Source organism: Dasypus novemcinctus, chromosome 20, assembly GCF_030445035.2.
Source record: "Dasypus novemcinctus isolate mDasNov1 chromosome 20, mDasNov1.1.hap2, whole genome shotgun sequence".
Taxonomy (NCBI): Eukaryota; Metazoa; Chordata; class Mammalia; order Cingulata; family Dasypodidae; genus Dasypus; species Dasypus novemcinctus.
Window position 1 is genome coordinate 52,706,998 of NC_080692.1, and position 27,932 is coordinate 52,734,929.

The 27,932-nt window shown below is 44.8% G+C and overlaps 1 long non-coding RNA gene across 2 annotated transcripts; it reads right to left on the minus strand.

The window, feature by feature from the left end:
* Nucleotides 1-27,932, minus strand: LOC111760177 (uncharacterized). 2 transcript variants are annotated; one of them, XR_009182130.1, is made up of 4 exons: nucleotides 27,817-27,932; nucleotides 27,507-27,616; nucleotides 23,260-23,384; nucleotides 1-202 (listed from the first exon to the last, which is right to left on the minus strand). It is a non-coding gene; the product is annotated as an uncharacterized lncRNA (long non-coding RNA). The 2 variants fall into 2 exon arrangements; XR_002793941.2 differs by lacking the exon at nucleotides 1-202 and having other exon boundaries at nucleotides 21,704-23,384.

Genomic DNA, 27,932 nt, shown 5'->3' on the forward strand with positions numbered 1-27,932 from the left:
CTTTAAAAAGGAAACTTATAAGGGGAAAGCTAAAAACGATAATTTTCTCTATGAAATAAATGTAATTTATATAGTGCTTCTAGAAATAACTCAAATATTTAAATTCTTAATGCAAAAGTAAGCAGAGGGGAGCAGATGTACCTCAGTGATTGAGCACCTGCTTCCCATGTAGGGGGTCCTGGGTTCAAATCTCTAGTACCTCCTAAAAAGTAAAATAAAATAAAATAAATAAACAAATAAACAGAAGTAAGCAGAGAAAAATTCAGAAGTGATTAATTTTTCCCCTTTAAGTAAATGATGCCTAGGTATGATAAACAGATGCTAATTCAGGTTCACAGTTAATAAATCAAGGAAAAGACAGTACATCTGTCAGCTGAATTCACTCATGTATCATAAAGTTAGAAAAGATATGAGAATATGCTTAAGTCACCGAAATGGCCAAGAATCAACATTTTCTGGTTTATTCTATCCCAAACGATTACCATTTGAGTTTGGTGTTTTAATGAAAAATTTAAATGTCCACATTATACTAAACATCAAGCACCTGTTAGAAGTGGAAACCAAAACAATTTAGCATTAAAAACTTACAAGATACTTAGACACTAATTCATTGGTTGTCAAAAACAGTAATACTAATGCCAAATAAAATTACGCCAGGTTCTGGTGGGGAACCTTACTATTATTATTTTGTAATTTTACAGGACTGAACAGAAGCTGGAAACCGATGGCTGTCAGTCCTGGCTTGGTCCCAGTGCGTGTTGTAGGGTGCTCTGACTGCGTACTGTACTGTGACTACAGAGGCCGGGAAAGGCTCACGGAGTAAACTACACTGTGCTCTGACTCTCGTAAAACAAAACTCGTGTGTCAGGGGACATGGCAGAGAAAATGGCAGTTTTGAGAAAGGAGTGCTTTTAAAGGCATTTCCTTGGAGGCAGCCACAGTTTTTCAAATTTCCGAAAAAGAACGTGTAATGTGGACAATCATATCAATTCCTACAGCAAACTTCCACTTAGCATAGCTCATGTTCCCAGTTGTTTCCTGCTGTCCACCTGCTGGCTCTGCTGGGCCGCGGTCCGCTGTAAGCTCTCGGTCTCCCCTCTGGACAGCAGCCAGGCGCTGCCCTCCGCTGCCTGGAGAGCGCCAGTTCACAAGCGGCGGCCGTGAAGCCTGGGCCTGGGACCTGCCCCCCAGGCGGGTTGTTTGCCCACCATGAAGAGACCACAGCCTTCTTCCTCAACAGCCAAAGATCTGAAAAGAGATCTACATTTTGTTCCTTCTTTTTGTAGTCTTTTTTTTTTTTAGATTTTATTTCTCTTCCCCTCATTATTTTTTAAAATATTTAAATTAATTTATTTCTCTCCCCCCTTGTTATATGCACTTGCTGTCTGTCCTCTGTGTCTGCTCATTATGTGCTTGTCTTCTTTTTGGGAGCCGCCGGGAACCAAACCCAGGACCTCCCATGTGGGAGGGAGGCACCCAATGGCGTGAGCCGCCTGTGCCCGCTTGTTGCGTCTCTCACTGTGTTTCCTTCTTGTGTCTGTTCACTGTGTCATCTTTTTGCATCCGCTCACTGTGCCGCCCCATTGTGTCAGCTCGCTGTCGTGCTCGTCTTTTTTAGGAGGCACTGGGAACTGAACCCAGAACCTCCCATGTGGTCGGGAGGCCCCAAACTGCTTGAGCCACGTCCGCTTCCCATTGTAGTCTTGCTCTTACAAATTCATGTGTATATACTATAGTTGTGGCACAAGTTTTTGAGGTGGCAGCAGCCAACATCTTTCCCTATTGGCACAGGAGGTTTACATAATTACTTAATTAAGTAAACCTTTTGTAGCAGTTTGATATGGTTATGAATTCCAAAAATAGATATTGGATTATGTCTGTAATCTGGTCTGTACTGGGCATGATTGAGTTATGATTAGGGCTTTGACTGGGCCACGTCATTAGGGCTTTGAGTCCCCACCCCTTGGTGAGTGGGGACTCACAGATAAAAGGCATGGCAAAGGACAGAGTTGGAGCTTTTGATGCAAGGGTTTTTGATTTTGGAGTTTGATGCTGAAGCCTTAAGCTGGAGCCCTGGGAAGTAAGCTCACAGGGGAAAGAGAAGCCAGCCCCAGGAAGAGAAGAACCCTGAGCCCAGGAAGAAACAAGCCCTGGGAAGGAAGGAACCTTGAACCCAGAGAGAAGCAAGACCCTGGAAGGAACCCAGGAAGCCTGAACCCTCACAGCCGTCGGCAGCCATCTTGCTCCAACACGTGAAAATAGACTTTGGTGAGGGAAGTAAGTTATGCCTTATGGCCTAGTATCTCTAAGCTCCTACCTGAAATAAATACCCTTTACAATATCAACCATTTTCTGGTATTTTGCATCAGCATCCCTTTGGCTGACTAATATACCTATGAATCCAGAATAACCTAATATGCCCAGAGGAAAAGATCAGTTTACAAACATAATCCAATATTTCATTTTGGAGTTCATCAATAATATCAAACTGCTACACTACACCCTCTGAATTCCAAAAAGAATTACAATATTCAAAAAGAACCTTAAACCAGTTACAATGCAAGTACTAAATCATATCATAATCAATTTAAAGAAATAGTTTGTCTTGGGGCAAAGCCATCTGCTATAGACCTCTGAAACTTACAAAACAATTCATCTGCTTCCAATATATGAATGGACAGACAAGGATAAACATTTTCACTGCAATAAGGAGAAATTGGGAGGGAAACATGAGTCATGGTTTCTCTACAGTTCAGTAGACCAGCAGGGCATCCTGTGTTCGATTTCCAAGTCTAAGAGTCATTCGTTAGAAGATGTTTTTTCTCCTCCTTGGGGCCTTGTGGAAACCCACCCTCTCCACAGGCTTGCCCAATGGCCATTTCTTGGTTCAACCCTCATCGGGCATCTCGGTGTTGACCAAGCGCCAGACCTCTCCCTCCAAGAATGTTGGGGTGATTGCCACACCTCACCCAACCTTTGGGTTAGAGTCTTAACCCCCCTCATACAGTGACGTGAAGACAACATTCCCCCTGACCACTGGCATATGGGCTCAACCCTTTCAGAGCAACGAGCTGACCACCTGGCCTTCCCTAACCTTTGGGGAACAGGTCCACCCCTCTCAGACATGTGGGATGTTGACTTTAACCTCCTTAATCCTTGGGGAATGTGCTCCACCCTCTCTGTACCCTGGGGCAGCAAATCTCTCCCAGAACATCGGACAGGAACATCCACCCTCTTCAACTGCTGGGACAAACTCACCCTCTCTGCATACACTAGTGGGGTTCCTCTCTTGGCCCAAGGTGATGTCCAAATTCCAGATCTCAGCTGCCATGGTTTTCTTTTTGAAGTCATTTCTCCTTCAATCTCTCCTTTCCATGTCCCTTTTATTCCAGGCTGACAGTGGTTTTCTTCATACAGCTCTCAAAAACCTTGTTGGTTTTGCATGCAAGAAGCAGAGGTCCAAGCCATCAGACAGTAAGACTTTCCACAAGTCTTTCCTAGATAACTGCTTCTTCAGTCTTGATGTACAAGTTCCAAGTTTAGTTAAGTTCCCAAATGGGCATTATCATCTGGGAGGTTGATTTCCAGAGGCTTGGAATTTCTGGAGTAAGTTTCTGTTTTCTTTGTGCCCAACAGGTCAGTCCTCAGCATCTCTCTCTCGTCTAGTATTTTGCTATAAGCCACAAGGAGAAGCCAAGCCATATTCTCTCAGTTTCCTTTGGAAATTTCTTCAGCTGAATGCCCAGGCTTGCCATTTGCAAATTCTTCCTTCCATAAAACACCAGGAGTTAATCTTCTCTGCAACTTTAAAACATTGATCACCTTCCCTCCAGTTTCCAATAATAGTTTCATCATTTACTTCTAAGGCATAAAAAAAGCCTCTTTAGCATCCACATTGCTATCAATAGTCTCTTCAAAGCAATCTAGGCCTTTTCCATCAAGCATCTCACAATTCCTCCAAAAAATACCCCTTACCCATTTATGGAACCATTCCAGCATTTCGGTAATTGCAAAAACTACACCACTCTCGGTACCAAATTCTGTACTAGACAGCCAAAGAGGTGCTGATGCAAAACACCAAAAATTTGTTGTTTTTATAAAGGGTATTCATTTAAGGTAGGAGCTTACAGATACCAGGCCATATGCATAAGTTACTTCCCTCACCAAAGTCTATTTTCACATATTGGAGCAAGATGGTTGCCAATAGGTGTCAGGGGTCACACTTCCTGGGTTCCTTCATTCCAGGGTCTTGCTTCTCTGTGTTCAAGGTTCGTACCTTCCCGGGGCTTGCTTCTTCCTGGACTCAGGGTTCCTCTCTCCCTGGGACTGGCATCTCTCTCTTCTGTGAGCTTACTTCCTGGGCTCCAGCTTAAGGCTTCAGCATCAAACTCCAACATCAAAAGCCCTCAACTCTGTCCTTTGCCAGGCCTTTTATCTGTGAGTCCCCATCCACAAAAGGGTTGGGGACACAATGCCCTACTGGCACAAGAGGTTTACATTATTGCTTAATCAAGTAAACCTATGAATCGAATATAATCTAATATACCCAGAGGAAAAGATTAGTTTACAAACATAATCCAATATTTCTTTTTGGAATTCATCAGTAATATCAAACTGCTACCCTGGGGTTCTGCCACTGCAGCTGAAATCACGTGTGCCTGGGTAGCGTCAGGATCAAATACACGGTTCAGCTTTTCCTTGCGTTTTGAGTAAGCAGCAAGGCCTATAACTGGGCCCCAGGCCTCTATACAAGGAACGAGCCTTCTGCTTCCAAGATCCCCTTCAGGCAGTGGAGAGGCCCCAGGAGCCTCTTGGCGGACAGTGGCTCCAGCCAAGGTGCTCAGCTGAGCCTCAGAGGTGGGAAGAGGCCAGAGGACGACCCAGCTGTGCCGTGCCCACTTCCAGCAGTCATGCCAGGAGCTTCGGCGGCACCGCCGCTTCCCAGCAGGAAGCCCCAGCGGGGCCTCCGGCTTGTTCCTTCTCCCACGGGCCTCTGGGCACTGAGGATCCCACGTTTTTGGTCTGGGCTGAAGATGTGCAGCAGCCCAGAGACTGCGAGGTCAGCGGGCAGAGATCAGCCCAGCCTCCGTCCTAGCTCGGCTCGGCCAGAGCCTGAGAGGCTGACCCTTCTTAAGGGGGGTTGTTATTAAATCTTTGTCAGACATTTGATTTGTAAATATACACCAATCTAAAGGTTGTCTTTTCATTTTCTTCATAATGTCCTTTGAGGCATGGAAGTTTTTAATATTGATGAAGTCCACTGGATCTGTCTTTCTTTTGTAGTTCATGCATTTGACGTCCCAAATAAGAATTCATTGTCAAATCCAAAGACCTGGGGATTTCCCCATTCTCTTCTAAGAGTTTCATGGTTATGGTTTCTTTTCAAAAAATTGTTTCTTTATTTTAAAAAATTTATTGAAGTATGTAACTCGTACATAAATAATAAGTGTATAGTAATAGTTGTGAGCTTACAAAATAAACACACATAACATCATACAGGGCTCTCATACCTCACCCTACCAACATTACCTTGCATTGTTGTTAAAAATTTTTAACTAATGATTAAAAGCACTGTCAAAATGTTACTACTAGCCAAAGAATTTTCCCCTAACTCACCTATTATTATTATTATCTTTATATCATTTATATATGAACATAAATAAATAAGTGTATAATAAAAGTTTTGAACTTACAAAGCAAACATGCGTAACATCATACAGGGGTCCCGTCCACCAACCCCCACCACCACCAACACTGCCTTATTGTGAGATGTTTGTTACAAATTATGAAAGAATATTGTCAAAATCTTACTCCTAATTATACTCTTTATCTTACATTTGGTGTATTTTCCCCCAACCCGTCCTATTTTTTAAAATATATTTTTTATGACAGAAGTTGTAAACTTATAAAGCAATCATTCACATGTGCAGAATACCCAAACAACACCTCTCTATCAACACACCACACCATGGTGGAACATTTGTTACAGATAATATAATTGGGTTGTTACCACATCCATAGTGTACATTTGACACACATTCTCCATACTCCCCCATTATCAACACGGTACATCTTTGGCATAGATGCAAGAATATTACATTATTATTGTTAACCCCAGTCCATAGGTCACTCCAGTTGTGTTTTTCCCATTCTTCTCCACATTCCCACCACCCTACAAAAGCATAAATTTACTGTAGCTAACAAAGGACACTCTTGTATCTGTACCATCAACCACAGTTCTCATCCACGTCTTGGTTTACTGTGTTATTCAGTTCCTAGATTTTTCTCTAACATTCTGTCAAGGCATTTGCATCCTTAGACTACCATTTTCAGCCACATCCCCATTTATAAACTAGTTGTTACTGTGTTTTACCATCCACTCTATATATTTCCACACTTTCACAGTAAAGCTAATTAAAACTTCTACATACACTAAACATCAGTAGTCCATCTCAGTCCTCCTCTTATCTCCTTTAAGAATCCACCACCTACCACCAGGTCTTGAAGATATTTTCGCACAATTTCTTCTAGAAACTTTTTGGGTTTTGCTTTTATTTTTAGGTTTTTGATCCATTTTGGGTTAATTTTTCGATAAGGTGTGATAGGTCCTCTTTCCTTTGTTTGGCTATGGATATCCAGTTCTTTCAGCATCATTTGTTGAATGGACTGTTCTGCCTGAGCTGTGTGGGTATGACAAGGTAGTCAAATCTCACTTGACCATACATGTGAGGGTCTGTTTCTGAACCATCACTTTGGTTCCATTGGTCTATTATGTCTGTCTTTATGCCAGTACCATGCTGTTTTTACCACTATAGCTTGGTAGTATGATTTAAAGCCCAGAGATGAGGGTTAGTTTTTCATTTTTAAGATGTTTCTGGTTATTCAGGACCCCTTACCCTCCCAAATAAGTTTGATAATTGTGTTTTCAGTTTTTAAAAAATGCTGGTGGAATTTTTATTGAGACTGCATTGACTCTGTATATCAATTTGAATAGAATATATCTTAATGATATTTAGTCTTCCAATCTATGTGTATGGAATGTTCTTCCAGTTATTTAGACCTTTGTTGATTTCTTTTAACATTGAACTGCAGTTTTCAGAATACATGTGTTTTTTACATTGCTGGTTAAGTTTATTCCTGATTATCTGAGTTTTATCTGTCATATTTTATTTTCACCATTCTTTTGACACTTTTAGTTACTTTTATTGGTATAATCTTCATTTCTAGACTCTCTTCCAGGTCTCTCTCTCCTGTCTTTTCTTTTTAGACTCTAGAACACCCTTTGGTATTTCCTGAAAATCTGGTCTCTTGCTTAGAAATTGTCTCAGCTTCTGTTTATCTGGGAATAGTCTAAACTTGCCCTCATTTCTGAAAGATAATCTTGCCAGATATAAGATTCCTGGCTAGATGTTTTTTTCTTGTAGTATCTTAAATATATCACACCACTGTCTTCTTGTCTCCATGGTTTCTGGTGAGAAATAAGCACTTAATCTTATTGGATATCCCTCATATCTTATGCATTGCTTTTTTCTTGCTGCTCTTAGAAATCTCTCTTTGTCTTTGGCATTTGACATTCTGATGAGTATGTGTGTGTGTGTGTCTTGGAGTTGATCTATTTAGATTTCTTTTGATGGGAGTACGATTGTGCTTGTTGGACATGGATATCAATAGGGTTGGGAAATTTTCTACCATTATTTCTTTAAATATTCCTTCTGCCCCTTTTTCCTTCTCTTCTCCTTCTGGGACACACATGACAATGTATGCTTATATGTCTTTTGCTGCCATGTATTTCCCTGAGACCCTGTTCAATTTTTTCCATTGTTTTTTTCATCCGTTCTTTTGTATGTACACTTTCAGAGGCCATTTCTTTAAGCTCACCGATCCTTTCTTCTGCTTCCTCAAATCTGCTATTATATAATTCCAGTGTTTTTTAAATTTCTTTTATTGTGCCTTTCATTCCCATTAGATCTGCTATTTTTCTATGTGTGCTTTCAAATTCTTCTTTGTGCTCATCCAGAGTCTTCTTAATAGCCTTCCTCTTCTTTAGCCATCTCATTGAATTTATTAAGGAGATTTGTTTGAACATCTATTGTTACTGCCTCCCTCCACCCCTCCTCCCAGCCGTTGTTATCTTCCCCCTCCAGCCGTTGCTGTCCTTTCCGCCAGTCCCGCCCACTCCCACCTATTCACTACCACCCCGTAGCTAGCCCGCCCTAGCTCCAACCCCTCCCTCTACCCAACCCTATATAACCAAGTGTACTTCCGCAATAAAGCAGACCTGTTCCTGCGCTCAGGCGATCTCCGTGGTTCTTTCCTAACCGCGCGTCCCCCACGCCTGGAGAGCCCCGGTGCTCTATCCCTGGAGCACCCCCCGCCGGCGGTTCGGTAGGAGCTGACCCCCCCCCGACTCTTGGGCTTGAGCGAGACTGAGACCTCCCCGCTCAGCTACAACTGGCGCCCAACGTGGCGGCTCTTCCCCCGGCCCCTCTCTGCTGCTGCTGCTGCTGTGATCGTCCTCCTCTCCAGGTAGGGACCCCTCGCCCAGACGAGCCCCAAGGGACCCCTCGCCATCGTCCCGTCCCTATCCCGTCATGGGCGCCTCTTCTTCATTGCGTCAGGCGCCACAAGTCAGGGCCCTCGCTGCCCTGCTCGATGCCAATGGAGTCCGCGTCTCCTTGCGGCAGCTCCAAAAGTACTGGGATCTCTTGCTCCCCTTTAATCCGTGGCTCGCCACCTGCCAACTCTGGAGCCCGGATACCTATTCGCGACTCATAGATCGAGTCACCTCTGCCATGGAGCACGAGAAACGCACCTTCCCAGCAGGCCTCTTACCCGTTCTCGTTGCCATTCATGCCTGTCTCCTTGGCGCTCCAACCGAAGCCGTTTATGAAGCTTCTCCCAAACGGCCTCTAGACTGTGATCCCAGTGAGCCCGCCGACACTGACTCTCTGTCTGACCAACTTGCTGCTCTCGAGCGTGAACCTCCCCGCCCGAGCTCCCCGCAGCAGACAGAAACCACCCCTGCCGCTCCCCAAGATGGCGGACTTCCGCCTTCTTCCCCCACTTCTGCCCAAGATGGCGCGCATCCGGCTTCTTCTCCGCCAGTATCCTCCTCCTCCCGCCTCTACCCGCCTCTTCCTGCCCAGTCAGCATCCGGTTCGGGCCCGGAAACTGCACGGTCGCCATCTTCCGCTAAACCGGAAGCGCCCCCCGTGCCATTTTGTCCGCCGCCGGATGTAGCTGCTCCGCCATCTTGGCCGGCGCCCGGAAGGGTCCTGCCACCATTTTGTTGTCGCCCGGAAGCCGCTAAGCCGCCATTTTCTCACCCGTGTTCCGCTTATCCCTTGCCGCCGCCGTACGGCAATAGCCCTTCACCTGCCTTGGCTGCTCCATCGGCCCCCGGTGCCACGCCTCCTCAAACCCCTCAGCTGTATCCGCTAAATCCGCAGCCCACGCCGCAGCGACCCCAAACTTGGCTACCCTTTACAGCGGAAGAGGTCAGAACCCTCCGCAAAGCTGTAAAGGAAGACGGGATTGGCAGCCCTTATGCGCAGCAACTACTTGAGGAGTTAGGGACCCAACTCGTTCTCCCATATGACTGGATTGCACTAGCCCGTGCCATCTTAATGCCGGGTCAATTTATTGAATGGCGCGCCCATTACCAAGTGGCTGTTGACCGGCAAATCATGGAGAATGCCCAAGCTGGCGTCCTCGATCCCTCCGATGCATACACGGGGACCAACAATCATGCAGACCCTCGTTCTTACCTCCAAATTGACCCAGGGTTTTGGCACCGGGTAAAAGTCCTCGTCCAGCGGTCATTCTCTCTAGTTTCCACCAAGCAGCCCACCAAGCTCGCGCAGCTGCTTCAGGACTCCAATGAGACCTTCCCAGCATTTGTCGCCCGCGTCCTGGAAGCTTGTCAACGGAAAATTTCCAGCGAGGATGCCCAATTTGCGTTAGCCAAAGAGTTAGTCATTGACGGGTGCCTTGCGCCGTTCCGGGCCGTAGTCCTTCCCATACGCGACAAGGCTCTGCACGAATGGGTCCTTGCTTGCCGTGACGTCGACCCACAAGTCAAAACACTCACTACTGCCCTTGCCTCTGCCATGGCTGTTTCATCCGGCTCCACTTCTGTCTGCTTTCGGTGCGGCCAGCCCGGCCACTTCGTCCGCGAGTGCTCCCAGCCAGGCCCAGCGCCTCGCTCAGACCCGCCATTGCGACGGCCAAGGGGCCCTCCTACGCCATGTCCGCGTTGTGGGAAAGGATATCACTGGGCCCGCGACTGCTGTGCCGCCCAAGGTTCCCAGCAGCCTTTAAATTCCCAGGGGGGCAGGCCTCAGCCCCACCCTCAAGAGGCCCCCAGGAGAATTCCCAAGCCATAATGTGGACAATGCCCATCACACACCGCCAGAAACCCTCATTAGAGCTTAAGATTAATGGGCAATGGCTTGATGGGCTTCTGGATTCTGGCGCTGAAGTCTCCTGTGTTCCCTTCGAAATCGCCGCATTCAATCACTGGCCCCTCAAAACCGGCCCTCAAGTCATCGGCGCCACAGGAGCCGCTGCCTCCTGGAAAACATCCCAGCCTCTGCATTGGAGCGACCGAGAAGGCCACGAAGGCCAAATTCGCCCACTCGTCCTTTCGTCAGTCCAGAACATCTTATGGGGGAGAGATGTCCTCAGCCAGCTAAAGGCCCGAATCACCACAGAAGCCTTCTCAGCTGCGCTGCCCCCCCCTTCTAGGGGCCACTGCTCCCATCTCAAAACCTGACCCTATCCCTCTGGAATGGGACACAGAGGAGCCCATCTGGGTCGAGCAGCGGCCCTTGCCAGCTCACAAGCTGCAAGCTCTCTCCGCCCTCGTCCAAGAGCAGCTACAGGCAGGGCACATAGAGTCATCCACTAGTCCCTACAATTCACCAGTCTTTGTCATCAGCAAAAAGAGCACTGGCAAATACCGCCTTCTCCACGACCTCCGTGAGATCAACAAACATATCAAACCAATGGGGTCACCTCAGCCAGGATGCCCGCATCCCACCGCAGTCCCCCAGCATTTTCACGCGGCGACCATCGACATCAAGGACTGTTTTTTCTCTATTCCTCTTCACCCGCGAGACTGTCCACGATTTGCGTTTACAGTCCCACGCACCAACAACCAGGGCGCAGCGCTTCGATTCCAATGGCGAGTGCTACCGCAAGGCATGCGGAACAGCCCAACCATATGTCAGCTCTATGTCAACCATGCCATCGAGCCGCTGCGCTCAAGGTTTCATCCAGAGCAAACATACATTCTCCACTATATGGATGACCTTCTCTTAGCAGCGAGCTCCAGCGCGCTCCTCAATGACCTGCTCTCTGCAGTGATGACAAACCTTTCAAGCCTCGGACTTAACCGTGCAATCAGACAAAATAAACCTCCAACCTCCTTTTCAATTCCTGGGCTTTCATTTTCATCACTTCATTCAGCCCACAAGCCCACAAATTCATGTCTCTCACAAGATGACGCTGACTGAACTCCAACAACTTTGCGGACAAATCAATTGGCTTCGCTCGGCACTGCCCATCACAACAGCGCAGATGCAACCCCTCTTCGAGCTCTTGCAGACCAAAGACAGCCCACCAACTGCAGCCACCCACAGCATCACCATCACTCCTGCTGCTCGAGAAGTTGTCCAGCAAGTTAGCGCCGCTCTGCAGCAGTGCCGCCTGGAGCGGTTCTCCCCTAACCTTCCAATTTTGGCTTTAGTTCTGCCAACGCCAATCACTCCCACAGGTCTCTTGTGGCAAGATGGCCCTCTCCTTTTTCTGCATACGTCAAAGAGCAAACTCCTGAAAATCTGCCCTTTTACAAGGGCCTGGATCGCGTTGGCCACTGACTTAGTACTTCTCTCCATACAAACGTATGGCATCCCGCCACACACCATTGTCTGGCCTTTAGATGCCAAGGAAGTTACCTCCCTCATCATGAACAATGCCCAAATGCAGAGCCTGGTAGAGCTCTTTCGCGGCTCCTTTGACAACCACTATCCTCATCACCGATTGCTGCAGGGAATGTCTCAATTGGTGTTTTCCAACCCGTTCCATCCATTGCCCGCGCGGAACCCAATCCCCTCAGCCATCACTGCCTTCACAGATGCCTCAAAAACGGCATTTGCAGCCATTATATACACTCCTGGGAATCCTGAGCCACGGCAACTGCTGTTCGCAAATGACTTTTCTGTTCAAGTAGGTGAGCTTCTAGCTGTCGCTGCAGTCCTTAACCTCCACCCAAACCAGTCTCTCAACATCTTCACTGACAGCCTATACACCCTTCAAGTGTGCCGCAGCCTCCCGCTTGCCACTTTCTTACCGAGTGACTCAAACATTGATCGAGCGCTCGTTTTCGTACAGCGACTGCTTGAGGCGAGGCAGCAGCCTTGGTTCATTGCTCATATCAGAAGCCACTCTGGCCTACCAGGACCGCTGGCTCAAGGGAATGACCTCGCTGATGCATCTGTGTCCAGCTGCCAGGTAAACCCAGTCCTCCTCCATGAAAGCCCTGCCGACGGGCCGCGGCTTGGAGACTTTGTTAATCAAGCCAAGCTCCTGCATTCCCAATTCCACTTCTCTGCACAGTCCATCCGGAAGCTCTTCCCCGACCTACCCATTGAAACTTGCAAACACCTTGTGCGCGCGTGCAGGACTTGCGCGCCATTGTTGCCACTTGGGCCTTTGCAGCCTCAGGGTGTTAACCCCCGCAGCCTCCGCCCAAACTCAAGGTGGCAATTAGACGTCATTCATGTCAACGCCTTCGGCCGCCTCAAATATCTTCATGTGGCAATTGACACCTTTTCGCATCTGTGCTATGCAGTCCCCCTTGCAGGGGAAAGCGCCAAACATTGCGTCAAAGCGCTCCGCCAAGCTATTCTGTTCATGGGGGTCCCATGGGATCTCAAAACAGATAACGGGCCAGCATATCATAGTGCTGCCTTTGCCAGCTTCGTGCAAATGTATCACATCACACATCACTTCGGCATTCCGTATAATCCACAAGGACAAGGGATCGTCGAACGTACTCATCAACAGCTCAAACTGCTCATTCAGAAGGAGAGAGCCTCCTCCCTCCACAAGGCCCCAACGGACGTTGTGACTGCCTGCCTCATTCACCACAATCTTCTAACCTTTGACAATCAAGGACTTTCTCCCACCCACAAGCACTGGGGGCCAATGTGGCAGCCTTCGCAAGTCCCCCTAGTCCATTGGAAATACCCTGCCACCAATCGTTGGCAAGATCCTGCTCCCCTCCTAGCACAAGGGAGAGGCTTTGCTTGTGTCTTTCCAGATTCTGAGCCGCAGCCTCTCTGGATCCCTGGGCGCTGCATTCGGCCTGCCACTGACCCATTAGTCCCAGCAAACGATCAACACCCTATGCCCTCAGTGAGAGACAACATTATCTATGGTGGCCCAAACTGCGCCCCGTTCGCCCAAATCCAACACCAGCCATCACCCAAAAACCCCCTCTCTTCCCCTCATGCCACCCGCTCTCCACGCGTGAAGAGCGAGGAACTTTCTCTCTTTTATCTCCACAGATGCTGCCTCGTCAAATGATGCCTCTCTACAGCTTCGTGACCATTTCCTGCGCCCTGGCCTTCTTCGCCCTCTCAGCCGCTGCCAATCAGAATCATCGACCTTTCAACTGGACTCTCTCTTGATTTGACAAAGTCCTTGCCTTCAATGTAACTGCGAGTGCTCCCTCTTTCTCAGTGCACATATGTAATCTTGCTAACCTTCCTGTCGTCAGTTCTCTCGTAGACGTTACACACAAAACTCATCGATGCTGGTACAGCTCACTTACAGGCCTCAACGGCCCCTGGGATTATGGAGTCCATGGCTACTATATCTGCCCTGCCTCTGCAAGAGGCTGCCATGACCCGACACATTTTTTCTGCCCTTCCTGGGGCTGTGAAACTATATATAGCCCATGGCTGGTCAAAAGCCCCAAACAAAGACCCCTATCTCACTCTAAAAAAGGGCAATGCTTTACACAATAACATCACGCTCACAGTCAAAGACCCCAACTCAAACATCTGGTTTCAAGGTCGCACATGGGGGTTCCGTCTATACATGGAAAGCTATGATTATGGCTCTATCTTCACTATTGTAAAGAAACAGCCGTCTGCTTCACCCCCCCCCCCCCCTGCTGTCGGCCCAAATCGAGTTCTCAACCCCCCTAAGGCACAACCTCCTTCTCCTCCCCCACCTGGTACCCCCCCTGCCACAGCCTCCCTCAGCTCCCATGCTCTTAAGCCTCACTTACCCCCTGCTCAGTACTCCAGTCCTCTCTTCAAACTAATCAATGCCTCATACACCTCTTTAAACACATCTTACCCCAACCTCACTCGGAACTGTTGGCTCTGCCTCTCCCCCTCTCTTCCTATGAACCTGTCGCCACCAATCTCTCCTTCAGCGAATCCTCTAAACAGAATCCCACCGAATGCAATTGGAACGCCTCCTCTGTCCCCCTAACCTTTCAGTCTGTTTCCTCCACAGGACACTGTGTTCATTCTCGTCGAGGCCCTCACCCCTCCCTTAGTGTTTGCTCTGCTTACTCCTCTCCCAGCACCACTGCCAGATTCTTAATCCCTCATAACACCTCTCAATGGCTGTGTACCTCCACTGGACTAACCCCTTGCCTCAACGTCGCCACCCTCAGTGCTAGTAATGAAATTTGTGTGCTTATCCTTCTCGCCCCTCGAGTCCTCTACCACTCTGACACTGACATTTTCCGCCGTTTGCTACGCAAACAAACCTCTCTCCACCTACAAAAAAGGGAACCAATCACTGCAACCCTAACTGTTGCTTCCCTTCTGGGTCTCGCGGGGGCAGGCACCGGCATCGCTGCCCTCACCACGCAGTCTTCTGCCCTCTCCTCTCTCAGACAGGCCGTTGATGAAGACATCACCTATCTTCGCGAAGCTGTCAAATATCTAAAAGACTCTCTTAACTCTCTCTCCAAAGTAGTCCTGCAAAACCGTCGCGGCCTCGACCTCCTCCTTCTCAAAGAAGGAGGTCTTTGTGCCGCTCTTGGAGAAGAATGCTGTATATACGCCAATTCCACCGGCCTAGTCGAGGACAATCTGAGAAAAGTCCAAGAGGGACTAGAAAAGCGCCGCAAAGAGCGAGAAAACGCAAACTATTCTTCCAATCTTTTTCATGCCCTCCTCTCTTACCTCCTTCCATTTCTAGGCCCGCTCATTGTCGTCATTTTGATTCTCACTGTGGGCCCCTGGGGCATCAAGAGGGTAGTCAGTCTTGCCAAAGATCAAGCCAAAGCTGTATCCAATGCTGTGTTCAGCTCCTTCGTGCAAGTTCATTACCAACGCCTCGCCACCGAAGAGCCCCCTCCCCACCGTCCTCTTTGTCCTCTCCGCCCGAGAGACCTACTCTAGCCGCTCCCTGTCATTTCCTTCCCTTCTATGGGGGTTCTAAGGCATCGCAAGGCCGCTCCGCTGGCAAGGCTCGGTGTGCGTCTAGCGCCGGCACGCACCGACCCTGAGGGCTAATGCATGCATCCTGGCCAGATGCTATGTCATTCGCCCATAGCCAGCCGGCTTTGCCCCCTTACCCCTCGCCTTCCCCCGCCTATTCCCCTTTCCCCTCATTATTTCCTTCTTAAAAACAAAAGGAGAGCAATTGTTACTGCCTCCCTCCACCCCTCCTCGCAGCCGTTGTTATCTTCCCCCTCCAGCCGTTGCTGTCCTTTCCGCCAGTCCCGCCCACTCCCACCTATTCACTACCACCCCGTAGCTAGCCCGCCCTAGCTCCAACCCCTCCCTCTACCCAACCCTATATAACCAAGTGTACTTCCGCAATAAAGCAGACCTGTTCCTGCGCTCAGGCGGTCTCCGTGGTTCTTTCCTAACCATGCGTCCCCCACGCCTGGAGAGCCCCGGTGCTCTATCCCTGGAGCACCCCCCGCCGGCGGTTTGGTAGGAGCTGACCCCCCCCGACTCTTGGGCCTGAGCGAGACTGAGACCTCCCCGCTCAGCTACAATCTATGATTAGTTGTCTCTGCTGCTTTATGTCACCTGGAGGCCTATCTTGTTCCTCCAACAGGCTGTATCTTCCTGTTTCTTGGTGTGGATTGTAAATTTTTGTTGGTGTCTTGGCATCTGGCTTACTAGAGTATTTATTCTGGGTGCAGGTTTTCTCTTTAGTTTAGGGCTTCCTGTGCTTTCTTCCTTGCTGGTTGTGCAGTAGGAGTCAAGCATGCAGTTGGTGCTGTAAGCTGTGGAGGCTCAAGCTTCCCTCCTTGCCCCAGGGACCAATGAAGCTTCTTCCAACTTTCTCCTTTGCCAGGGGCAGGACAGAGTCACAGCTGTGTGGAATAATCCAAGTTATGCAGGCCTAGACTGTAGTTGCCAAGAGAGACTGATGAGGCTTCACACCCTTTTCTCCCCTGCCTGGGGTGGGGATGGAGCTGCAGGTGTGGGCAGCAATCTATGTAGTGTGGATCCAAGATGACTGCAGTTGCCCCGGTAGACTTCTGATTATTCAGTCTGTGCCAGCCAATGGTACCTGCAGTTACCTGGATAGGCTGGTGCAGGGCCCACCAGCCTCCTCCCTGCTAGAGGTGGGGCTTGCCTCGGCTGGGGCTGCAGGTCTATCTGGGTGAAAAAAGCCAGTTCCTACTATCACTATGATTTTCAGTCAGCCCCGCTTCCCCTCATGCTGGTTGCAGAGTCAAAATTTTGGCTACTGGCCTCTGTCCTGATGGAGTTGGTGACCTGAGGGTATCGGGAATGAAAGACAAAGAAATATTGGGTTCAGGGGATCTGAGAGCATTGACTTCTCAAGCTCATCAGACAACTTTATTGAGTCGAGGGGCTAGTATATATACCCCTAACATATGTGACATTCAGCATAAAATCAAGTTACCTATTACCCTTACCTCATTCTATATTAACTAGTGATTGGTGAATACCAACAAACTTTACTGGAACTATTATTATAAAAATCAGTAACTATACTCATGAATCTTGTTACTCAGGTCGTTCCGTTCTATATGTTATTGTTCTGCCTGTAGGTGTGCTTTCCCAGCCATGATTGTGATCCGCACCGATAATCATAAGGGACAGCTTGACTCAGTGGTCAAGGAAGTAACTTGTTTCCATGGAAACAACATGCCTTTGTTTCCCGCATTTCCCCCTTTTTGTTTTAGTCAGGGTGACTGTGCCTGTCTTAGGTTGCCCCCCAGGGGGTCTTACCCATCATTGACTACCAGCCAAGCTTACTGACTATGGGGTACTATTGTAGTGTTTTAGCAAGTACTAAGTTATTAGCCTGTCCCATTGTGTCCACACGGTGCAGTCTCTGGCAAACCCCTTTCCCCAGGCAAGCGACAACCATGAGCAACAGGATTAATACACATATCCCTATCCCTAAGGCAGATAAGAAAGGCTGAGACTTCCACCAATCAACAGGATTAAACTTATTTAAATGTGAAATCAAATCACTAAAGATGTCCTTATCATTATCTACGTATATCTGATTATGAGACATTTTAAAAATCTTTTTCTGCAATTCTTTAATTTCTAATGACATATTTCCTTTGTGTCCTAACAGATGATTTCTGATCTTATTCCATTGAAACATAGAAATGTTATAATCCAAAGAAGTAATACAAACATTACTTTCATTCCAATCACATTTCAATCCTTTTAACAAATTCAAATTATACACTTGATCTCCTAAGTGTAAAACAGCAGATTCCAAATCACTACCTCTGTCATTAAGTCCTTCATCAATGTGCTCCTGACTATGCCATAAGTCACTTGCATTCTTGTGCCAGTCATGCACGTATTGCTGTGTCTGCACCGTCTCATGCAATGCAACAGCAGCAGCGGCAGCAGCAGTGATGACACCAATGAGGCCAAGAATGCCAGCTATGAGAAGTTTCAAAAATCTCTTAGATCATTTCAACAGTCTTTTAGCCAGATGGAAAAGAAGATGACTCTCAGGAGATGACTGCCACATCTGATGCATTTTCACCGGGATCCACACTCCTCATTTTCGGCAAGCCATGGTGATAATATCTCTATTCTGTAAAATATTCTCAGACAAGCAAGTATACAAAGCGCCATCCTTATAGGACAAAGCATTTTCAGTTATGGTAGCCTTCCCTACCACAAACACATAAGGATCTCTGACACATGATTGAAAATGATGAATTTGATCCAAATGTAAATATTGTCCATCCATACTTTTATTACCTTTCCATTCAGAAGTAGATGCCACTCCTAAGAAGACTTTCCATATTTGTTTTTGATCATGGACTCTAGTGCTATTGCACCTGGAAAAGGAACCCATTTTCCTATATTTTTTCAATTACTATTATTTTTAGTAAAAATTATTTTTTCATTAAGAAACAAAGATTCATGGGTAATATTATACATTACTAACTTGTTGTCCTTTGCTATTTAAACCATACCAAATAAATCTACCCTTATATTTGTTGGGATTCCCCATAGGGGCACTTTCCCAAACTATATAACGACAGATCCTCTTCCCATATGGCATTCATACCATCTTTGCATATCGCCAGCATTCTTCTTAGGACAACTATAACTTGGATACTTATATTCTTGGTATTGATAGGATGGGAATAAAGTTGCCAAAGATTTAGTATTATTATGGCTAAAATTGATCATAGTTCTATTTTTTACAGTTATACATGGTGGGCGATTGCCATTGCAAAGAGGTTGGAAATTAAATGGAAGAAGGAGATTATAAATCCTTTGTCCTTCTTTTTGTGACTTAAGTGGTAGTTTATTATCCACGGGTTTAGGAAATATATGAGTTTTATTTAAATAAACAGGAAAAGAAGGATTTTTCTAGGTTAACACTTGAAGTAATGGGGGATTAGGGATATAAGCCTAATATGTGTATTACCATTGCTGGTTTTATGTACTATTAGTAGGATTTATATGTGTAGAAGACTCCACTTTTTCAGTTTTAGGTTTTGTTTTTTTTGTTTTTTTTTTTTTTGCCGGAAGCCAGATTTTTTCTCCGTTTTCTGAAATGATAAGAGCATAACCTCGCCCCCAAACTTTAACCCTGCCTTTTTTCCATTCATTACTTAAAACATCTTTCCAAAATACTGGTTGATTCTCAGATTCTGCAATTTCTGTGGATGTTTGAGAAGTCCAAAATGACATTCAACCGGTGTCATAGAATCATAAATGTTAAGAAAATTTAAGGTAAATAAAGCTTTAGCCAATTGATCTTTAGGTGATATCATACCATCCTCTCCCCCTTTTTGTTTTAAAAGCATAGTCTTGAGAGTATGATGGCATCTTTCAACAATAGCTTGACCTGTAGGATTATGGGGAATGCCGGTAACATGTTCAATAGCATATTTCCTACAAAAGGAAGCAAAGGATTTACTAATGTAAGAGGGTCCATTATCAGTTTTAATTTTTAGAGGGCATCCCATCACAGCAAAAGCAGACCAGAGATGTGAGCAAACATGATGAAACCGTTCCCTACTTTGAGCAGTAGCCCACATGAAATGAGAATAAGTGTCAATACAAACATGAACATATTGTAGTTTACCAAAGGATGGAATGTGAGTAACGTCCATCTGCCATAATTGATTAGGAGTCAGGCCTCTGGGATTAGTTCCAGCCTGAAAAGGCACTGCTGTTAGTGGTCCACAGGTAGGACAAGTACAAATAATTTCCTGCGCTTGTAGTTAACTTTTGATATTTATTTTACAGGCCTTTAGCATTAATGTGAGTTAAAGCATGGTAATCACGAGCACTTTGTGAACACCCCACTAATAAATCAGCTCGAGCATTACTTGCTGTTATAGGACCAGGCAAAGATGTATGAGAACGTATATGTGTAATGTAAATAGGATGCTGTCTTAATCTAATGAGATGTTGCAAATCAGCAAAAGGTTGAGATAATTCATCAATAAAGATATGAGCCGTTTCAATATGCTTAACAGTAAGGCATACATATTCAGAATCAGAAACAATATTCAAAGGTTTCTTAAATATTGTTAACACCTTAATGATGGCAGCAAGTTTAGTACGCTGAGCAGACATGAATGGAGTCTGCCAAGCCTGTTCTTTTTGAGAAGTAACGTATGCTGCTTTTTTATTACTATTACTATCGGTAAATACTGTACAAGATAGTTGGGCTATGCACATAGCCCTGAAAAGCACTGCAAAAGTTTATTGTTGGGTTTTTTACGGATAGAGGAATGCAGCTGGCTTGATTTGTCTAAGAAGACACTAAAGAAAGTCTTAGCAAGTTTTAAAACAAAGTGATAGCAACACAGCTGGACTTTAACTTCTTGCAACAAACTAGCAGTGTTTGGGATTGCTGCATACTACAGTGTTGTTACTTTAATTTATGATGAGGTTGTTTCTGTGACACACACTCTTATAATAATTAAAACCATAATTAACCACATTGTACTTTTCTTTTTAATATTATGCTGAAATATTGGTAACTTTATACACTTTTAAGCATTTATAGAAACCTTTTACTCATACAACTTTAATTAACAGACGGTTAAAGGAAAGAAAAAACTTGTTAATTTTATAACACTTTAAAACACCTTTTATTCATTTATAATTTTTCTTTCAAGGTAAAAAACAAATCTTTTATAATTAGTTTGGAATAAAAGGCTACTTTTCAGAGTTTGATTTTGAGAAAGCAGTTTTGAACATTATGTTCCTTTAAAAGGTATAAAACTTTTCCTTCTTGGAAACAGTTTCCTAGAAGCAAGTTGTCAGAGGAGGCTGGCTGCAGCCAAGCTTTTCTGTTATAAAATTACCTTTTATTATTATTATTATTGATTCAGGTTTGTTTAATAATGACCTTTTGGAATTAGCCACTTAAACACTTAAACAATGCTTCATAAGACTTTTTATAATTATTTATAACCATATAGACTATAATTATATTATTTTAAGACAGATTTTACTTTTACAGAACACATTTTTCTTTTTTTTACTTAAAGTTACCACAATACTTTCTGTAACTTGTCACATGCATTTAAGTTCCAAGAGTTTATGAAAATTAGCCATCCTACTTTAGGGCAAAACACACTTTTTTGCAAAAACTTATTAAATTTCAGTTAGCATTCTCACAAACTTTTAACCTTTTTAATATTCATTTAAGTTTTATATCCTTCATATTATCCTGTGAAGAAAAATAAGCTATTCATTTCAATCTAGGCAAGAACAACTTTTTATAAAAAGACTTATAGTAATTTTGTTAATCAAGACTCACAATTTTTATCATTGTAGAGATCTTTTTTTTTTTAAAGATTTATTTATTTATTTATTTATTTATTTAATTCCCCCCCCCCTCCCCTGGTTGTCTGTTCTCTGTGTCTATTTGCTGCGTCTTGTTTCTTTGTCCGCTTCTGTTGTCGTCAGCGGCACGGGAAGTGTGGGCGGTGCCATTCCTGGGCAGGCTGCTCTTTCTTTTCACGCTGGGCAGCTTTCCTCATGCGCGCACTCCTTGCGCGTGGGGCTCCCTCACGCGGGGGACACCCTTGTGTGGCACGGCACTCCTTGCGTGCATCAGCACTGCGCATGGGCCAGCTCCACACAGGTCAAGGAGGCCCAGGGCTTGAACTGTGGACCTCCCATGTGGTAGACAGACACCCTAACCACTGGGCCAAAGTCCGTTTCCCTGTAGAGATCTTATTAACATTTAAACTTATGTATTAATATAAGCACTTATTTAATTTTTGGCCATTTGAATAGAGCTCTTTTATAAATTTTTATTAATTTATATTACCATCCGGAGGTATCAAAATATACACTGACATTGAACGAACAAACACAGAACAATCACAACACAGTAACAGAAATATACAGTTTACAATTAACTCCTAATTCTTACTTTCTTGGTATAGCTGCTTTTAAGCTCTCCATTCTATCACATTTTAAATATCACTTCTTAAGATTTCTTCCGGAATCCATGTTGCCTGTAACATGCAAGCTTGTTCTTGGAAACATTTTTATTAGTTATCAGCAATCAGTTAAGATAACTTGAGCAGCACAAATGTAGTTAAAACTCTAATTTAGCAGTTTAGACAGACCATTAACACACATTTTTGGATTATTACTCTGTAAGACTACACTGAGACTTGATGTTTAGGAGTAAACTATTGATTTAAAACTGAAAATTCCTTTTTAAACTTTGATAAAAATTTTGTACTGATTTTATTATCTTGGTTAAATAAGCCCAATTAGAATTAGCATGGAAATAAAACAGAACACCAATGTTGCCATGTTTCTCTCTTTTTTCAGTGGCTTAACTCTATTAACCTCCACCAGCCCACAGCTACATTGTCATGTGGACAGCAGGGGGTTTGCAGAGTTGCTGCCAGAATAGTTTCCTTATCTTAGTTAACACTTTAACAGAGAGTTTTCTTACAAGCCTGATTTCACTAACAAGGACATTATTTAGTATCTTTGCCCATTTTAAATCTTTCAATAGTTTAAAAGGTTTTGGCTCAGGATGAAACTTGACACCCCCTTGCAGATTCTTTGTATCTGATGGTATTGCATGTAATGTTACAGGGAAAGTAGATAATAATTGTTTAACTTAAGGCAAAGCATCTGCAACACCTGAAAACATTTCTAATTTAGGCTTAGTAACAGAAGGCAATTCAGTAGGTGCAGAGGGTTGTACTGGATACACAGAAGATATTTCATTAGGACACTTCACTGAGCTTTTATTGAGGAAAGGGTTAATATCAGGATAAACGTGATGGTTCCCCATTTGCCTCAACCTCCTGTTTTTGTTCCAATTTACTTTCTTTCATTTCAAATTTACTTGTGGGCTTAGAAAATATAGTAATTTCATCTTTCTCTCCTTCCTCAGACAGCAAAGGATCTAAGGCAGCAGCAATTTGCTGGCACAAAGCCCACACAGATGAAAGAATGGATTCCCCTCTTTGATATACTCTTCCTAAAGCTTTCGTTACACATTTCCGCTGTTTCAAATGTAAAACATTATGCCCCTGAGGCTGAAACCAGTAACAATGTTTCTGAATTAAGGCAAAAAGCTCAAGTAAATCTGCTGTTTTTATTGTGACACCAACTGTATGTAAAAGCATTTTTAAAACTTGTTAATATTCTTCCCAGCGTCCTGGCTGATCACCCATACCCTGATGCTAGCAGAAAGCAAAACTTAGTAATATGAAGCAGCAATCTACCCGGGATAACTAATTTTGACGCTCCTTACCTTAAAAAAGACTTTCCAGCTTTCCGCGTTCCCGATCCAGAGGTAGAAGATTCTTTGCTGCCGTGTCTTGATGAATCCTCTGCCTCGGGCCCCACGTTTGGGCGCCACCTGTCGGAGTCGGTGACCTGAGGGTATCGGGAATGAAAGACAAAGGAAGATTGGGTTCAGGGGATCTGAGAGCATTGATTTCTCAAACTCATCAGACAACTTTATTGAGTCAAGGGGCTAGTATATATACCCCTAACATACATGACATTCAGCACAAAATCAAGTTACCTATTACCCTTACCTCATTCTATATTAACTAGTGATTGATGAACACCAACAAACTTTACTGGAACTATTATTATAAAAATCAGTAACTATACTCATGAATCTTGTTACTCAGGTCGTTCCGTTTTATATGTTATTGTTCCGCCTGTAGGTGTACTTTCCCAGCCATGATTGTGATCCGCACCGATAATCATAAGGGACAGCTTGACTCAGTGGTCAAGGCAGTAACTTGCTTCCATGGAAACAACATGCCTTTGTTTCCCACATTTCCAACCTGGACAGGTTCAAACTTTAGCTGTTCTTAGGGTATACTTCAGCCAGCCGAATTTACTAATCAGTAGCTGAAATTGATGACCAACCATCTCTTCTTCCCCTCTTTTTGGGAAATGGAGTTTCCAATTCCAGCCACAGAATAGCTCCTGGGACAAGTTGCACTGCCAGAGTAGGATGACTACTGGCCTCTGTGGCTTGACTGATAATCTCCTGGAGAGGCTGGCGCAGGTCCCCGCAGCTTCCTCCGTGCTGGTGGTGGGGCTGGGGCCTAGGCTACAGCTGCAATCTGATCTGGATGGAAAGAAGCCAGTCTCCACCAGCACTGAGTTTCAGTCAGCCCCACTTCCCCTCACGCCAGGTGTGGAGTACAGATGGCAGCTCCCGACCTCTTTCTGACTTGGACAGGTTCAAACGTTAGCTGTTCTCAGGATTATACTTTAGCCTGCCAAATTTGCTTTTTAGTAGCTAAAGTAGGTGCCCAATCATCTCTTCCTCCCCTGTTTTTGAGAGGTGGAGCTTCTAATTCCAGCTGCAGAACAGCTCCCCAGGTGGTTTGTGTCTTTAGTGGAGGATGGGCACCGGCCTCCTGGGTGTGGAGTGCTCTACTTACAAGTCTTCTCTGCAGATGGGCAGTCTCCTCCTTCCATTCCTTCAGGGATGTTGCAGGATGCTCTTCTGGTCTTCTAGAGCCCCCAAACTCTAGCTCCAGAGAGCTCTGGGTGTTTCTAACTTCCCTGTAGCAGTAGCTGACTCTAGGAGCACCTTACTCTGCTGCCATCTTGCTGGTTGTCCAATTATTTATTTTAAAAATTTATCCCCCACCCTTCCCCCAGATAGTTATTTCATCTGTCTGCCCATTTTCCACTTGCCTTCTCCACAAGGCACCGGGAACCAAACCCCGGACCTCCCTCATGGGAGATGCTCGACGGCCGGAGCCACGTCTGCTCCCCTGGTTATATATTCTATTTAGGTTGTTGATGAATTTTGAGTTAATTGTGGTATATGGAATGAGTTAGGGAAATACTTGCATTCTTTTACATGTGGCTATCCAGTGTTTCTAGCACCATTTTTTGAAAAGACTGTTCTGTTCTGAGTTGACCTGGCACCTTGTCAAAAATCAGCTGGCCATAGATGTGAAGGCTTATCTCTGACTCTCAGTTCTGTTTCATTGGTCATGTGTCTTTCCTTATACCAGTACCAGACCATTTTGATAATTGTAGCTTTGTACTAAACTTTGAAATTGGTTAGAATTAATCCTCCAACTTTTTTCTTCTTTTTGAAGATTGTTTTGGCTATTCAGTGCCCCTTGTTACTCCATATGAATCTGAGAATTGGTTTTTCCATTTATGCAAAAAGGCTGCTGGAATTTTGATCAGAATTGCATTGAATCTGTAGAATGCTTTGGGTAGTACTGGCATCTTAACAAAATTAAATCTTCTAATTATGAATAAGGGATTGTTGGAGATTTGAACATGAAGGGTATTGGGAATGAAAGAAAGAGCAAAAGGAGAGTGGAAGAAAGAGAAAGAAAGAAAAATAAAGAAAGAATGAGTGAGCTGGGATCAGGGGGTCTGTGAGTAGAGACTCATCAGACAACTTTATTGTTTACAAGGGGCTCTCTATATACCCCAGTCTACATGACAACAAGCAGCAACAAGCAGTTAACTATTAGCATTACTAAGGAACTCAAAAAGTCTTATCTCAAGGTGCAAAGTCTAAAAGTGTTCTATTTACTACAAAAGGTATGTGCTCATCTTTTCTTTCAGTCTTTAACAGTTTCATCCCATTTTCCAGGAACTCTTAATTACTGCACTCCTTAGGTTGCAAGCGTGGCCATGGAGACAGCACGTCTCTCCTTGTGAGGCCACTGTGCCTCAGTTTCCAACAAGGGATGTCTTTCCATTTATTTGGGTCTTCCTTAATATCTTCCAGCAATGTTTTGTCAGGCATTGTTTTTAGTTGTGACAACATATATAACATAAAAGCTGTCATTTAAATAATTTCCCTCCCAGATGCTTCCTCGTCTGCTTGCTCCTTGTTGTTTTGAGTTCATCGTCTGCTCCTTGTTTTGTTGTTGTTTTTGCCCATTGTCCGCTTGTTGTCTGTTTTGGTTTGCTTTTTTCACTATTTAGGAGGCGCTGGGAACTGAACCCAGGACCTCCTATGCGGGAGGTTCACGCTCAGCTGCTTGAGCCACATCTACTTCCGGCTCGATTTTGTTTTTGCTTGTTGACTGCTCATTGTCTGCTCATTGTCTGTCTGTCTTTTTTAAGAGGCACTGGGAACTGAACCTGGGACCTCCCGTGTGGGAGGCAGATGCTCAACTGCTTGAGCCACATCTCTTTCCTAAATCATTTTAAGTGTAAAATTCATTGGCATTAACTACATTAATTACATTTACAATGTTTGGTACCATCTTAAAATTATTTCATCACTCAAAATAGAAGCCCTATATCATCCATTAAGCAATCACTCCCCTTTCCCCTCCCTCAGTCCTGTTCTGGTAACTTCTAATCTACTTTTTGTCCAGGTATTGTTTTTTAAATATTTCATCACACTACACATTTTAAAACACATTACAGGGGTGAAAAAAGCAATCCTCTGTGAATTCCCTTGTACTCTTTTAGATTTATAACTTTTCTTTTAAAATATCTTATTTTTAAGAAGTCCATTTAATACTAAATCTCAATGCAAACAGTTTATCAGACATTTAAATGTAAAAACCCCTTTGATAAAATAAGGCCATGGGGTAAAAGTCTCCAGTATTGAACAAAGGTAAAGCTTACTCTTAGAAAATACAGGAAAATAGACAACATTTTGGAGAAGTTGACTATGAATATATCTTTTTCTTCTTAATTTGAAAAAATAATAGAAACATATAGGGAATATAGCAAATACCTATATAACTAATACATAGTGTTAATCCAAAAGCCTTAGATAATTGCATAGCATAATAAAACTGACTGACTTCTGGAAAATAATGTTTGTTCAGATGCCTGTTATTACTTAAATTGTAAATGGAATTACCCATTTCCCCCTTTTTACTCTTTTCTTTATTTTTCCCAAGCATATATGTCAGTGGAAACCTTTGGGAGTGAGGAATTTGGTCTCCTTTCCTCTATAGTTGCTCGGTACTGGATAAAGATGATTTGGGTTGTTTTTGCTTCGTGCAGGGTATGAACTTGGGTCCGCCCAGTCGCTGACCCTGAGGAGAGGGTTTGGGAGCCGGTGGCTGGTCTGGCAGGTGAGCCCCAGCGGCACGACGAGGGCGCGGGAAAGGCAGGAAGGAAAGGGACAGAGCTCGCGGGGCCCGGGGCTCAGTGGGGACAGGGCTCCTCGGAGCACCCCATGGAGAGCGAGGGAGGGGCTCTTAGAGACCCGCCTGCCGTCGCTGTCCCGAAGGGTTCTGAATTCACCTGGGGGCAGCTGCGAACCAGCCCAGCAGCTCCGGCGGGAAGGAGGGGGCACACAGAAGCGGCACGAGTTGACCAGGGGCCACGATGGACTTGAGATGCATCTCAAAGAGCTCAGGAATGGATCAGATGTGGAGTTAGGGGAGAGGAGCTTAGTTTTTATACTGATTGCCTGTTGAAATGATACTATTTTGGATATATTGGGTTAAAGAAAATATATAATTAAAATTAATTTCACCTATGTCTTTTTAACCTTTTCAATGTTGCTTCTAGAAGATTCAGAATTACCTGTGTGGTACCCATGTCTGGCTTGCATTATAGCCTTGGGGCAGAGCTGGTCTAGAGAAAGGGTTGGCATTCCAGCTGCCGCACAGGATCTGCCATGTCGGAGACCAAGCCTGAAGGGTGTCGGGAATGAAACAGAGAGATGGGATCATCAGACCAATTTATTGCCTCAGAGGGGCTTCTATACATACCCCAGCATATGTGTGAGCAAGCAGCTACATGTGTTAAACATTAATATTACCTATAACCTACGGAATTCAATCGACTATTGTCTCGAGTTACCCATCCATCCTAAGAAACCAAAAGGTCTTACCTCGGAGGACAAAGTCTAGATGTTCTGTGTAGCTACCAGGCACATGTGTCCATCGCTCGTGTAGCCCACGACGGCTCCGTCCTGCCTGAGTGCTCTTGCCCAACACGCCAGCTGCC